This window comes from Alligator sinensis, unplaced genomic scaffold, assembly GCF_000455745.1.
Source record: "Alligator sinensis unplaced genomic scaffold, ASM45574v1 scaffold1420_1, whole genome shotgun sequence".
In the NCBI taxonomy this organism is placed as follows: domain Eukaryota; kingdom Metazoa; phylum Chordata; order Crocodylia; family Alligatoridae; genus Alligator; species Alligator sinensis.
In genome coordinates, this window is record NW_005842613.1 from 294,900 (window position 1) to 308,595 (window position 13,696).

Sequence of the window (13,696 nt, forward strand, 5' to 3'; positions counted from 1 at the left end):
TGAACCGCATTTGTATGGGATGTAGAAAGAGTGCCTATTTATTGAACAGATGGGGCATCAAGGACTCACCAAACTGCATATGTGGTAAGGTGCAGTCAGTGAGCCACCTTGCAAACTCCTGCCCTGAATTTGCACATCATGGAGAGATTGAAGCAAATCCACGTAGCTGGCCCAAATATCATCAACTGGCTATCAAACCTCAACATACAGCTTTAATTAACCTGCACCTTCTCTGCAATTGCTTGCCCTATCCATACGAAAGAAGAAGAATTCATGTTTCTATAACAGCCTGAAATTATTAAATGCTTTTCTAATTCTGTTAGCCATTTCAGTCTGAAGGTCAAGATTCCTGCTGATTGTACAATCCAAGTAGAAAAAATGTCAACACCAAGGGATTTATCCTTCAGAGTGATGTCAAGTGCACGATCACCCCTTGGTTCATGATCACAGTCTTCTTGAGACTAATTGCCATCTCAAAGCTCTTGCATGGTTCAGAAAATCTGCCCACAAGATTTTGCAGGGAAGATACACTGTGGGCAACCAAGGCCGTGTCATCTGCAAACAGGAAGTCTCTCCGAACCAGTTCTTTCACCTTGGTTTTTGCTCTAAACCTTGTAATGGTGAACAAGCCTTCATCTAGTCCGTTTCAAAGATAAAGGCCATAGTTGCTCTAATATGAGCAGACTGGTAATCAAATAAAAACATCCTCACAAATAAATTATATCTGGAATAACTAACTACAGCAGAAGAGTCAGTGCTCTGTATGAACTTGCTTTGTAATCTCAGCCTCAGAGAGCAAGTGTTTTAAAAGCTCTACTTTTTGCATTAAATAAACTGTGGCATATAATCTCCCCAGCACTCACAACCTTTGTCTGAGGTGCAGTTTTCTGATTACAGATCCTTCACTTGCAATGCTGATCATGTAAACAGTGTTACTTAAATACAAATTCTCACAAACCAAAGCTGCATGCAATTTAGCCTCATGTGCTAATGTGCATAGATTTATCTGTTCTAGGATAGATGAGTCTGTCATATACTTGAGTTGAAAATACTTACTGAGCACCAATAATTGCCAGATGTGATTGATGACAGGCTTGTAATCTGTCTGTTTAAGTAATATACTTCACATTTACAATTTAGATGCTTGGAGTTCATACCTCCTGCTGTCATAATAAGAACAATATTATTCTTTTTCTTTATGGCCACACAGGGTTAGAAAAGGGGAAGTTCATAAAGACCACAGGCTATCATAGAGACCTATACCCACAGCAGTTCAGCCAGCTTTAATAGTTACTACTGAGTTACCCAAGTATAACTGAGGTCCGGATTGGGTCCCTGTCTCTGCTCCTGGAGCAATGTAGATGACCAGATAAAATAGGAAGCATTCTTTGATAGCATGGGTGAGAAAATGACACCATATCTTTTTATATCACAAATAGTGTTGTTGCCAAAGCACCGTTTGCACTGTTCCTTGTGAGAGAATTAACTGAAACCAAGTGGGTGTATTACTTTGCAGGTCTGCAGGTAGAGATAAGATTCTACAGGGGGACAGTCCTTAAATTATTTTTTGAGTGTAAATAAAAGAGACAGTAGATAGAAGCTTGGTGGGGGGGATAACTCTGAACTTGCAGCTTGCTTGGAGCATGAGCTAGAGACACTGATGATATGCCTTGCAACTTCCTCTGTGACTTTTGCCACAGCCATTTGCAAGACCAAGGTTGCATTAACCATAGACAAACCATCAGGTTAACCAAGAGGATGCAATGGTACAGAGCTGCACATAGTGGCAGCTTTTACCAACTTCGGAAGTGTTCTTATTTAACCACATTTGAACAGATGACTCTTAAGTGACATCTCCAGGAAACTAGAATTTGGTCATCAACACAGGTGCATGTGAATGCAATGAGATCTGCCTTCATACAAATAAGGCATCCTGTTGTGTAGGGCTGAGAGGAGGATTTGCCACTAACAGCTGATTGACATACTAGAAAAAGCATCCCTAAAACCTCATTTACTCCAGGGTGTAAAGTGGCAAGGATGAATAGCTGTATTGGAGCACAAGCATCACCTGGACTGATCAACTGGTATCATGGTAGCACCTTGAGGGCTGCATGTGACTGAGTTCTCATTTTTGGCAGGTGAAGGACAAACACACCCTCAAACAACAGAGGGATGAGGTGGTTAAGTGACTTGTCTGCTGTCACATAACAGATGTGCAGAAAATCTGGGAATTCAGATCTGCTGAAGCCAAGAGCAGTGCCTTACCCAAAGGGTAGTCCTTAAGGTTTACATAGGAGACAGCTGTGACAGATTAAGTAGGTTTTTGACCAGCTTTGTCTATGTAGATGTAAAGATTTTGAGGTGGGGATTGTCTCTCACTGTACTTAGGTACAGCACCCAACTCAACTATAGACTGAGCCTAGAAATGTTAAATACAAACTATAAGGTAATGGTGCAGCCAAACTTTTGAATTAGGGGACGATAATGTGAGAGATCATTTTCAGAGAGGAAAACCTACCACAACAAGTGAATCCAAAATCTATTGGCTACATAGAGTCTTCCTTGTTATATTTTTATTCCTGTAGTCAGCAGAGATCACTCAACAAATCAGATCCTTACATACTTGCTGCACAATCTGTATGCAAAGCACTGACTACAAGCACTCCAACATGGGGAGCATCTTTTGTTAGAGTAGACCGTCTATCACAGCTAGCTATCTAAATATTTGTCCTCTCCCTCTTTCTTTTCTTGAAGCAGGGCCACAGCTGGCAAGTTAGCTTCTCCATGACTACAGCCTCCCACAGGTTTTTGAATTGTAGCAGCATTAAACTTGTACTTACCTAAAGGGATAGGAAGGGCTGCCCTGCAAAGGGATAGTGTGTGAAGAGAGAGTTTGGCCCAGTGGGGCACCATCTGCTCTGAGGGCAAGTGAAGCTGCCCTCTTTGTAGTGGGAGGAGTGATATAACCGCAGCAGGGGTTTGAATTAGCAAAACCCCTGGAAGAGCCCTGGCCTGGGACTGGCTGAAGAGGCTTGTTTAAAAGGTGGGGAGTAGTTTTCCAGGAGAGAACGGAGGGGAAGGGGGACAGGCTGGAGGTCAGGAATAGGACCTCACCAGGGCTGTGCCTCAGAGAGCCCCTGGCAGAGTCCTGCAGCAGCAGCAAGAAGCTGCACCAGAGAGAGTCAGTGCATCCTTTCTGCTTCTTGCCTCCCCTTGGAGCCCTGCCAGGGCAGGTACAAGAGAGGAGCTTCTTGTGAGGAGACCCTGCTACATGGGCGACAGGTGCCTCCTGAGTCTGGGGGGGCACCAGATTGCCGACAGCGGGTCCCCCAGCAGCTAACTGCCAAGCCAGCAGTGAAACTGGAAGTGCACTTCCAGCGGCACTCCTAGTTTCACAGCTGGAGTTTCGAGGGGGTGCACGGCCAATCTCAGGGGGTGCACATGCACCTGTGTGCACCCCCTACACATCGTCAATGCCCTGCTACAAGCCCTGTATGGCTGGGCGAGCACAGGAGGGTAGGGGATGCAGGACCAGGGGAAGAGGCTGGAGACTGCCCTGTGAGTTTCATAGTTGGTAGGGCTGGAAGGGACCTAAGCAGATCATCTAGTCCGACCCCCTGCCATGGGCAGGAAAGGATGCTGGGGTCAAATGACAAGGCTTGTCTTCATGGGCAAAATTGACCAGTATAGCTTAAAGCTCTTTGAAGTCATGACCTGCCTTGTTCTGGATTAATTCCTGTGAAGACAATCTTTAATCATGGGCTGAGTGTTTCTATGTACTTTCCCATGATGCAGGTGGTGTAGGCTCTGATTCCGACTCTTTGATGTGTTGTAGAAGTTCCTGTGTGGCCAAGATGGTCTTGCAAATGGCACCCAGGAAATGATTGATACTCTTGCTACTGGGTAGGGGGTACATCTGCCATGCCCCTTCCCTTTCTGGGAAGTGGCTAATGGGCTGTGCAGATCAGCATGGTTGGCAGGCAGCCAGACTACTGCCCAGGATCCTTTAATTCTGTTCTTGGCTCTGCTGCAAAGTCAATAGGGGAGTTGGCCAGGCTGAAAATGTCAAACATGGCTTCTGCATCATGAAGGTGCTAGTACTGAAATGCTTGGGAGCTGGTTTTTAGAGGTGCTTGGCCCCTGTCACTCCAGCTACTGTCAATGGGAGCTTCAGTGGGCTCTGCCACCACTTTAAAGAAAGCCCAAATGACACCAGACACATAAAAACTGAGACAACCAGACAATCCTGGTGCAAGTGACTGGACAAGGCCATATGTCAGTCAGGGGTGGTCCCAGGCTGAGAGACAAGGCCGCCTGACCCTATGCACTCTGTGCCTCGGTTTCCCACTCATACCATAGGGTAATGATACAGGATTTGGAGGTGTTTGGGTGAGAAGTGCTAAGTGCAGTGTTTGGGGGACATATATTATCAGCTGGCACAAATTTGCCCCTGCTGCCTTCGAGGTTTGAGTCAATGCTGGTTCTGGAGTCGTGTTCCAATTCAAAAGTGCTTTCTCTACTTTCTTTTCCCTGTCTCAGTGCTTCCCCCCCCCCCCCCCATCTCTGTTGTCTTAATTTCCTTTCTTGTTTGCTGCTTTGTGGCTGACTAATGGCAAATATCCCTGAGTTTGCATTGTGTATGTTTTGCCTATTCCTTTAATTACCCAGAAGCATGCAGGCTGTTGTGTCAGTCCTCTTTGGAGTGGGGGCTGGGAACAACTTGGATTTTAGCTGAGGTTTGATCTCTTATCCAAACTAAATCCTGCCAGAGCTGTTTCAGCTGTTTCTTGCTGAAAATGCCTGCCATCTAGTGTGCAGAGAGCTGCACTGCTGTTCAGTGTGCAAGCCCCATGACAGCAGGTTGTAGAGCAGTGGTTCTCAGCCTTGTTAGATCAAGGCACCCGCAGAAAAGGCAGCTCTTGGCTTTTACTTGTTTTTTGACTACAGAAAAATTATAGAGCAATTATTCTGTTGTAGGGAGCTTAGAAAGACCACAACAGGGCAGGATGGTTTTTGACACTATGGATTCCTATTTGAAATCTTGAGATTTATCTGGTCAGTCATGTGTAGGCATTTGTATGCCTAAACAGTGCTACTATTGCATGGCACCCTATAACACTGTTAAAAGGATCTCATGGTACGCTGGCTAAGAATCAGTGCCTTAGAGCCAGGCTGATGCGAGGAGCAGAGGAAGGCCAGCATGTTCCAGTTAGACACTAGTGAGGGATCATGCAAACCTTCTGATTTTCTTTTACCGTAGGTCTGCTTACAACCCATAGCATTTTCATAGGTGGGTTCAGTTGAAGGCATTTTGCTGCATCTCAGGAGGCAGCAATTCAAGCCTCACTCAGGCTCTCCCCACCGGCACAAGTCCAGAGCCTCCCTGTATTTGCTTATCACCTCACACTTCCTAGGGCATGCTTCAAAGGATCTCGTGGCACCCCAGGGTGTCCTGGCACCCTGATTGATAGTTACTACTCCACTGCTGGAGCTGAAATAGATGATCTGAAGGTTATAGGAGGTTTATCAACCTTGATATATGGCTAGAGAGAAGCAGGAGTGAAGAATATGCTGAGCCATGGACACATCTGTTCTGCAAAAAGATGAACTCTCTTGGGGCATTTACTGTTTGTTCTTCCCTACAGCTCACTGGTAAGCAAAAGCAACATGCTCACAGTAAAGGAAAACACAGCTCAAGATAAGCTTTTGCTTTCCAGTGTTTTGATCCTCCTATAGACACAAGGAACATTTTGGTAGCAGGAAGCTGCTTGGTCCCGGCTTTCACCCCTGGTCACATGCTCCTGAAGGGAAGCACCACAGGTGCAGAGTGAGCCCAGTCAGACCTGCTGGGTAAGAGCAACTGATCCCCAGAAGGCAGTAGCTCTTAGTTCAACCCAAGAGCAGGACTGGGAATTCCTTGTCAGCAGGGGAAAGGCACGAATTGGTGCAGTCATGAAGCCCAGGGAGGGCACAGAGGTACAGCTAGCCCTGGCACCAGGTCAGGTGACATATGGACAAAAGTAAGAGGGGGCTGGGCTATGGTCCCTAGGCAGCAGAGGCCTCTCTCATGATGTCCCAAAGCACCAGCCAAGATGATGGGAGCTCAGTCTCTCTCGGATGCCCTTGGGGAACAACTGAGAATCCTGCACTGCTGTTGGGCTAGAGATAGGGAAGGGAAAGTGCTGAAGTCCTCCCCAGCTCGCCTGGTATCCGATGAAACTGCAGCTGCCAGTGGTAGGCTCCTTTCAGTGCTCAGGTTCCACGTGGGCAGGACCTTAAGAGTGGGGGGAGAGAGAGGGAGAGACCCCTGTGCATAGTCAGAGCCTGCTGCAGAGAGCAAGATGGAAGGTCAAGTCCCTCATTTATGCTAGACCTTGACCTCTGGCTCAGACCAGAGCAGAGCAGCATAGCATAAATGGCTGCTCTGCCTTCCTCTGCTGCTGTGGGACAGCTTGTGGGCTGTTACATCATGGCCCGCTAGGAGGGGGCCCAGCATGGCTGCTGTGCTAGGCAAGCAGATTACAGCAGCTTTGTGCCAGACTACTCCTTGCTACTTTGAACAATGAACAGCTCCAGCTCAGGTTTCTCTGGAGTGTTTAGACCTCCGGTGTCTTCTTTTCCATGAAGTGTCTACTTAAGAGGATGCCGCAGCCAGGAGCAGACTATAGCGCAGTCCTCCTCCAGCTTCCCCTTGGGATCCTGGATGTTTCCAGCCCCTCGTCTTACCCCATCTCCTGTTCCACCCTGCAGCTGGCACCCAAGATCACAGCCTGGCACACCTGACCATCCCATCCAGGCAGCCCCTTTTCAACAAGGCGTCCTTGGGCTGCTCTCACTCACCTGCCCAGGGTGGTTTCTGAAGCACATTCCTGTCGGGAAGCAGATTACCAGGAGCAAACAAAGGGGATTTTGTTTAGGAAGGGGATGGGCACCTCTCACTGAGCTCCTTCTGGCTGTCCCATGCGCAAGTGCCGCTTCATTCCAGAGCCTCTACCTGCTGCTCAGATTTGCTGCTTTGCTCAGTCTCTCCTTCCATCTATGAACTAAAAACCTCCAGAAAAGGCACAAGGATGGAAGTACTTCCATTTATTTGTGACACACAAGGCTAAATTCTTGGGGCTAAATTCCCAGCTTCTAGGTGTTTACTTAACCCAGAGGGACAGCCTTTCATCTTCAGCTCCCTCTGTGCAAAAATTAAGAAGTTTATTTCCTACCTATGGGGACTTTTTACCATCTTGTACCATCTATACTTTTTCTAGACCCTGACAAAGGGACTTTGATCCTGAAAGGTGGCAGAAAAGGACACATTTCCTTGCAATTTCCGAGTTGGTCTAATAAAAGGTATCATTTTGGAACCAAGAGTTCTAGTTTTTTTTTGTACAGCTTCTAGGTAATTTTCAGCATGCTTGAGCAATTGGGGGGCATACATGGCTCCATGCCACCTTTCTGCCTCCTTCCCCTCTATCCTAGGAAACTGATGCGAGCCCAGTCAGTCCCAGGTGCACGCTGAATCAGAGCAGCCTCAGGGTTAACTTGAAACAAGAGCTAATGGATCTTAAGGAACTGGTCTCACTGGTCAGGATTGCCACAGTACATTGGCCTGTAGCTTATGGGCACTTGTACATGTGACAGGTTTTTAGTCCATAGGGTTGCATTCTAGGCCCCCTGAATTGAAACAGTGGATTTTATTTTTCCGGCACTGTGTATGTTATTGTCCTGGTGGCCACAGGCACTTGCTGAAGGCAGAAGTGGGGAAGGGCTCAATCCTTTCCCCTCTGCCCCATGTTGGGGAGGGAAGGGGAGAGGGGAGCCTGCCCATCTCTCCCACAGCCCTGGGGGGGGCCAGGGGAGAGCATTATTTTGTGCCATTAATCTATCAGCTCACCCCCCCGGCTGCCAGAGAGGCTGGAATGTTCCCCAGAAAAAAAAGGATCTGCCTTCAGCAGGCTCCTGTGGCCAGCAGGATGCCTGGGACTGCCTGAGAACAGGTTGGATTGCCCCTGGGGCAATGCAGGAAGAAGGCAGGAGGGCAGCTGGGTGTGCTAGCAGCTATAGAAGGTGGTGGGGATGGTACATGGGGCCCTGGAAGCTTGGGCAAATCTGCTAGCTTCCCTGAGCCAGGGGAACACCCAGCTGCCCTCCTGCCACCTCCCTGTGCTGCCCTAGGGGCAAGCCAGCCCATTCCTGGGTGGCCCCAGGTGTCCTGCTGTCTGCAGGAACCTGCTGAAGGCAGAAGCAGTGAAGGGCCCAATCCTTTTTTTCTGTGGAGCCTGCCTCTCCTGCAGTGGGAGGGTGAGCTGACTAATGACTGCAATATTGCAACTTGCAATGTTGCAGTCAAACATTTAAAACACCCAAAACTCACATAAAGTGTAGTGTGTGATGCCATTAAGCCACATGTAACAAGTGGGAACTCCCTGACCAGCACTGTGCTGGCCACCTACCTGCCTTTGGCCCTCCACCCACCTACCATGCCTTGACCAAAGAGAATTATGTTGGTAATTAGGCGGCAGGCTGCCCTTTGAGGGCCCTGATGTCTAAGGGCCAAAATACACGCTCTGGCCATCTCTACACATATCCCATGCCTCGCAGATGTTGCTTACAGCCGTGCTAAGCTCTGGCCAACTTGTCATAGTATTGAGCCTCTCACATGCTGCCCTGCTAGGGCCACACTCACTGCCTCCATCTTACGGAGACCTCTCATACTCCACCAGCTCTCACCCAGTCTCTTGCATCCCACCCTTCCTGGGTCTCACTCGTAGCGTCCCTTCTCTCCCAGGGACCACACTCATCCTGCCCTCTCCTAGAGGGTCTTTAGGCTTGCTACTCTTCACTCCCCAGCCAGAAAGCATGCAGCCTTTTGGGCATCTCCTGCTACCCTCATCTGTACCAGTACTGGACAGTTCACAAAATCCTGCGTTGCCAGGTAACTCCCCCAGCTGCTCTCCAAAAAAGGCCAGATGACTTGCCCCCCATTCTCCTCATGGCTCCTCCTCTGCCACCCTCCAAATGGCTTCTTGCCCACCTGCAGCCTCAGGTCCCAGAGGCTTACTTGTACCTAACTCCAGCCCCCACTCAAGCCCTTCATGAACAGGGCTCCACAACTGCCACTCTCTATTCCACCCCCACACTCTGGGGTCAAACACCCCCACAGACTTAGGTGCCACTCATTGGCATACCTGGTTCACTCCTCGCTCCCTCAGTGGTGACGCCTAAGGGATGCACAGGGGTACATGTGCACCCTGAGAGCAGCGATGCACCTCCTGACAGGCAGCGTTCCCCACTTAGGCAATGGGGGCAGATGAGAGCACTGGTGCCCCCCTGAGGGAACCAGCCAGGGAGCACAGGTGCAAGAAGTGATCCCCATGGTGCCCCCCTGTGGCTGACACTTCCAGGTTGGCATGATCAGCCATGGGGGGGGGGAAGTGCCTCTTCTAACTCAGGAGACACCAGTCGCCCATGTGCTTCCTCTCACAAGGATTTCAACTGCTCCTTTTACAGGGTCTTCCACCCCTTCAGGCTTAGGCACTTCTCAAAACTTACCTAGCTTCCACCACACCCCTTTGGGGTCTTGCACCCCAGTGAGCTCAGGTGTCCCCTATGGACATTACTGGCTCCACTCCCCCCTCCAGTGTTATTACGGTAACCCACCAGGTGGTGGGGGCAGGGGTTTAGGCACCCCAAGCCACCTTTCACCAGGATGGTCCTCAAGCCTGGCATTTAAGTGACCCTGCCCTACCACAGGCAGGACCACAAGGCCTCCCTATCCTGGCAGGGTGCAGTTTTAGGTCATACCCAGGACCAATGAAGCCTCCTCCTTCCCCATAGCCTCAGCCTTATCTCCAAGCTGGTCTCAAAGCAGCAGCAGCTCCTCCAGAAGATATTGCTTCCACAGTGTCTGGCAGCAAACTGCTACCTCCAGTCCTGCTGGCCTGGGACTTAAAATGGCCACTCATCAGGGCTGAGCCGCACCTGCCTGCTGCCTGATCCAGGTTTTAAAGTGGCAGAGCACTTAAGGTGCTCTGACACCCACCTTCCCCCTTACAATTTTTACCCCAGAAGGCTTTTCCCTGCTGCTGCCGCCAAAAACAGGCTCTCCCAAAACCTGTGATAGCCCTAAAGTGGCGAGCACCCCACTGGTGCTCCGCCACACCACACAATGGGAAATTTTTGTCACATGCATCATGACAGCAGCATCGCCACATGTACAAGCACCCTATAGCTACATCTTAGCCTACCTTGGACCACCCCTTCTGTCTCCTCAGGATTTTTCTGCTCTAGGGGAAGCCTTGTTTGCTGCTATAGTTTGACAATGAAGGGGCTGAGGATCTGGCTGACTATGTGGAGAACACGGTTTCCAGGCAGAAAAAGTGACAGGGATGGAAAGAAAGTGATCTGGAAAAAGTTATAATGGGATTGGAAAACCCACCCAAGCAAAGGGGAGATCCAAGAACATGTCAATCCTTCATTCCCTATGGCTGCCAGACACCTGCTGTGCTAAACAATGACATCCAACCCCTACTCACACACTGACCATGGGACTGGACCCTGCTTCCTTCTACCAAGTCAGTCCATTGGAAGAGCATTGCCCGGGCATCAGATTATAGTCTGCTCCTGGGACATGGTGGAAATCCAGGCAACTAACACCCTATTTCTCATCTGGATAAATGCAAAGGTCTCCTTCTGGACATAATAATTTGGGCTGGTTCTTAATACTGGGTGCATGATTGTAATGCCACTGTACCAGTTCAATCTTTCTGGTCCTTTCAGGCATTGCCCTGTTACTGAGATTGCCCACATTCATTGGGATGGTAGTCCTGGTTTGTATCTGTTTTGCTAGCTACAGGATTGAGCCTGTCCCTCTGCTACAAACACCTCCAGACTTTGGAATGGGGACAAAAGCTAGATTTAAATGATGTACAGCATGCCCCTCTCTGTGGATCTCTAACTCATTCCATATGAGCCAGTTTGTGGTGTCTGATGGGAGACCTTGTGGTCCATCGTGACTCAGCCTGGGTTTGAATTGGTGACAGCTCTACAACAAGTTCCCAGAGCCACACAGTCTCCCAACCACAGTGATTCTCAGCCATTTCTCTTCTGCTGCAAGCACAGCATCCTTTCTGCATGCTAGCCTTTCCAAACTGCATACGACAGCCAGAAATAAACTCATAAACTCTAGATGATTTAGCTCAGCAAACAAAAGGGGAAGCCTATAGCTCATTATAACAACTCAAGTAAATGGCTCACAAGAGCAACCACTGCCCTGAGAATCCGATCAGCCCCTATTTGTTTTCTCCAGTCAGCAAAAAACATGCCTGTCTGTTGGCTGGCAGCTTTTTGTATTGCACTATTCCCTTCCTATAAATCACCAAGATAGTTCCTGGCAGTGTTGTATCAGCTACAGATTGCTTTCTCTTATTCTTTTGTTGTTTTCCCAGCTAATTAAAGAGGAAAGTCTCTTTTTGCAGAGGCACCACTTTTCTTGAGATCACATGGCCCATGGCCTTTCTTCACCATGGTGTTGATTGCTCCTGGCCCTGGACATGGCCTGGACACAGCTGCCCTCAACCCCATTCTCCTTGCTTCATGAGTCATCCATAACAGTTGCCTGACAATTTAGCATGAAGCTTATTCCCCCAGTTGGTTGGGCACATCTGTTACCAGCCTGACATGAGAATTGACTTGATTGTTCATAGAATCCTATTACACCCAGAGATTCACCTTGCTGTTGGGTGCCTTGGTTATTATCAGAGGCCAAGATATTTCCAGGCAGCAGGGTCAATATACGAGTCAAAAAGGTTTTTCTTTCGCCTAGCAAGTAAGAGCAAAACAGTTTTCCCCGTGTGATTCCACAGATTGCATATCTTATACCAGTGGTGCTCAACCTTTTAGTCCCATGGGCCAGATGATTGGGGCAGGGCTGGTCCACAGGCCAGATCCCTCACAGTGTTGGGCCCCATACACCCAGATCAGGCCCTGTGCTGCCCTGACCAGGCCCCATGTGCCCTATCTAGTGTTCAGGGCCACACTATCTGCCTTGCTAGGCTCCCCATGAGTCTGGAAATCTGGCAGCAGGGGAGTAGCAATTAACACTGCCACCACTCCCTCAGCACCACATTATCAGACCCATGGGGGCCAGTTACATGACATGGCTTGTGGGTTGGGGTTGAGCACCCCTGTCTTGTACAGTAGCTGCTTATATATGCCCTGTCCTATACGTGCTACCTGCTGATCCAAAACTATGGTGGGCATGTCCACCTATCAGTTTCAGTGCATGGCCTGGTGTTGCCAGATTAACCAGCACCAGCACAATGGAAATAAAGAGATTAAAACCAGTGCAGTCATGATCCACTATAAATGACCATAGAAATTCTTTCACGGGTCCTTAAGTGACTGATGGCCCCAGGAGTGCCGACTGCTTCAGAGTGCTAGATCAAGTCCAGTACTTCTGGATTTAAAAAGAATTGGTTAAGGGTGTTCAAAATCTGATCCTCAGTCTAATTTTCATGTGGGATATTTGTAGCCCTCAGGCTCCCTGCAAAGGGCAAGTAGGACCAGGAATGTATTTATTTATTTATTTGTGTGTGCATGTATGTATATATTTATCTGTGCAATTTATATGCCACCCTCCCAACAAAGGTTTAAACAAAACAGACACAAAATGCACCTCCAAAGCTCTTACGTTTCTGAGCTGCCTAATTACAGCTCTTGTGCTCCTAGGAAACAAAATTAAAAGCCTAATTGCTAATTACCTAGTCCACAGATAAAAGTAATAACAGAGGGGTAGCAGTGCAATTAGTGGCTCTTGTATTCTTTTAGTCTCCTTTCTATGGCAGAAGAACACAAAGACAAGGAATTTAAAGGGAAGAACAAGCTGGGTACTGGTGGCCATGAGGCCATTCCTATATCTCTTGAAGACAGTGGTAAAACTCCCACTGAAGGCAATAGGTAGGATCAATCGCATGGACCATATGAAGAGCAGATTTTCTTTTTAGGTGCAGGTCAGTTTGGCATCTGTTGGGCTCATCATCTCTCACAGATCTTGGCCGTCTCCAGCATTCCCTGGTTCCTTATTTCAGAGTTTCCACATCAGGATGTGAGATATTCTGCACCTGTCTTTGAACATCAGGTCATTTCAGAGCTGCTTCTCCCTCTGAGGATAAAGTTTAGATTAGATCAGTTGTGTACCAGGTTTAACTCTTTTCTCTGTTACATACCTCTTGCTGAATAAGCAAAGGGTTTGCTTTGCAGAGGCTGTTTGTGAGTGACTGAAATCTTCTCTCCAGGAGCCTGAGGCTAGTAGCTGATTTTTTTGTGGGTGCTAAACCCAGATGAGTTATCAGGGTTGGGCACAGGGGAAGGGGACAGTAACAGGGCCCCTACCCTATTACTGAGAAGGGGGAGAAAACCCCAGGGCCTGGCAAGCCCCCAGGTGCAGATTTAAGGGTGGAAACATCTCAAGTGAACACATACCACAGAGCCAGCAGTGACAGAAACATCAGGGTTGGGGGGTTGCACAGAAACATCACAGGGTCCAGCAGCAAGCGGCCTCCGAGCCTCCTCCAGCAAGCCCGCAGCGGCAGCCCACCCTTGCCCTGCACACAGATCTTGGGGGCATGAGCCCCCCATGCTTGCCCAGGAGTGCACAGAGCAGCAGGAGCCACCCTCCCCCCATGCCTGTGCCCCCCTCAAACCA

At 48.8% G+C, this 13,696-nt stretch overlaps 1 long non-coding RNA gene across 2 annotated transcripts in view; it reads right to left on the bottom strand.

Moving 5' to 3' along the window:
• Positions 1 to 11,283: 11,283 nt before the first annotated feature.
• LOC102380279 overlaps positions 11,284 to 13,696 on the bottom strand; it is a 4,508-nt gene continuing 2,095 nt past the window's right edge. For both annotated transcript variants that reach the window (XR_324910.2, XR_001358751.1), the window contains one exon: positions 11,284 to 13,153. This is a non-coding gene — a long non-coding RNA (uncharacterized LOC102380279). The remainder of the gene's footprint in view (positions 13,154 to 13,696) is intronic.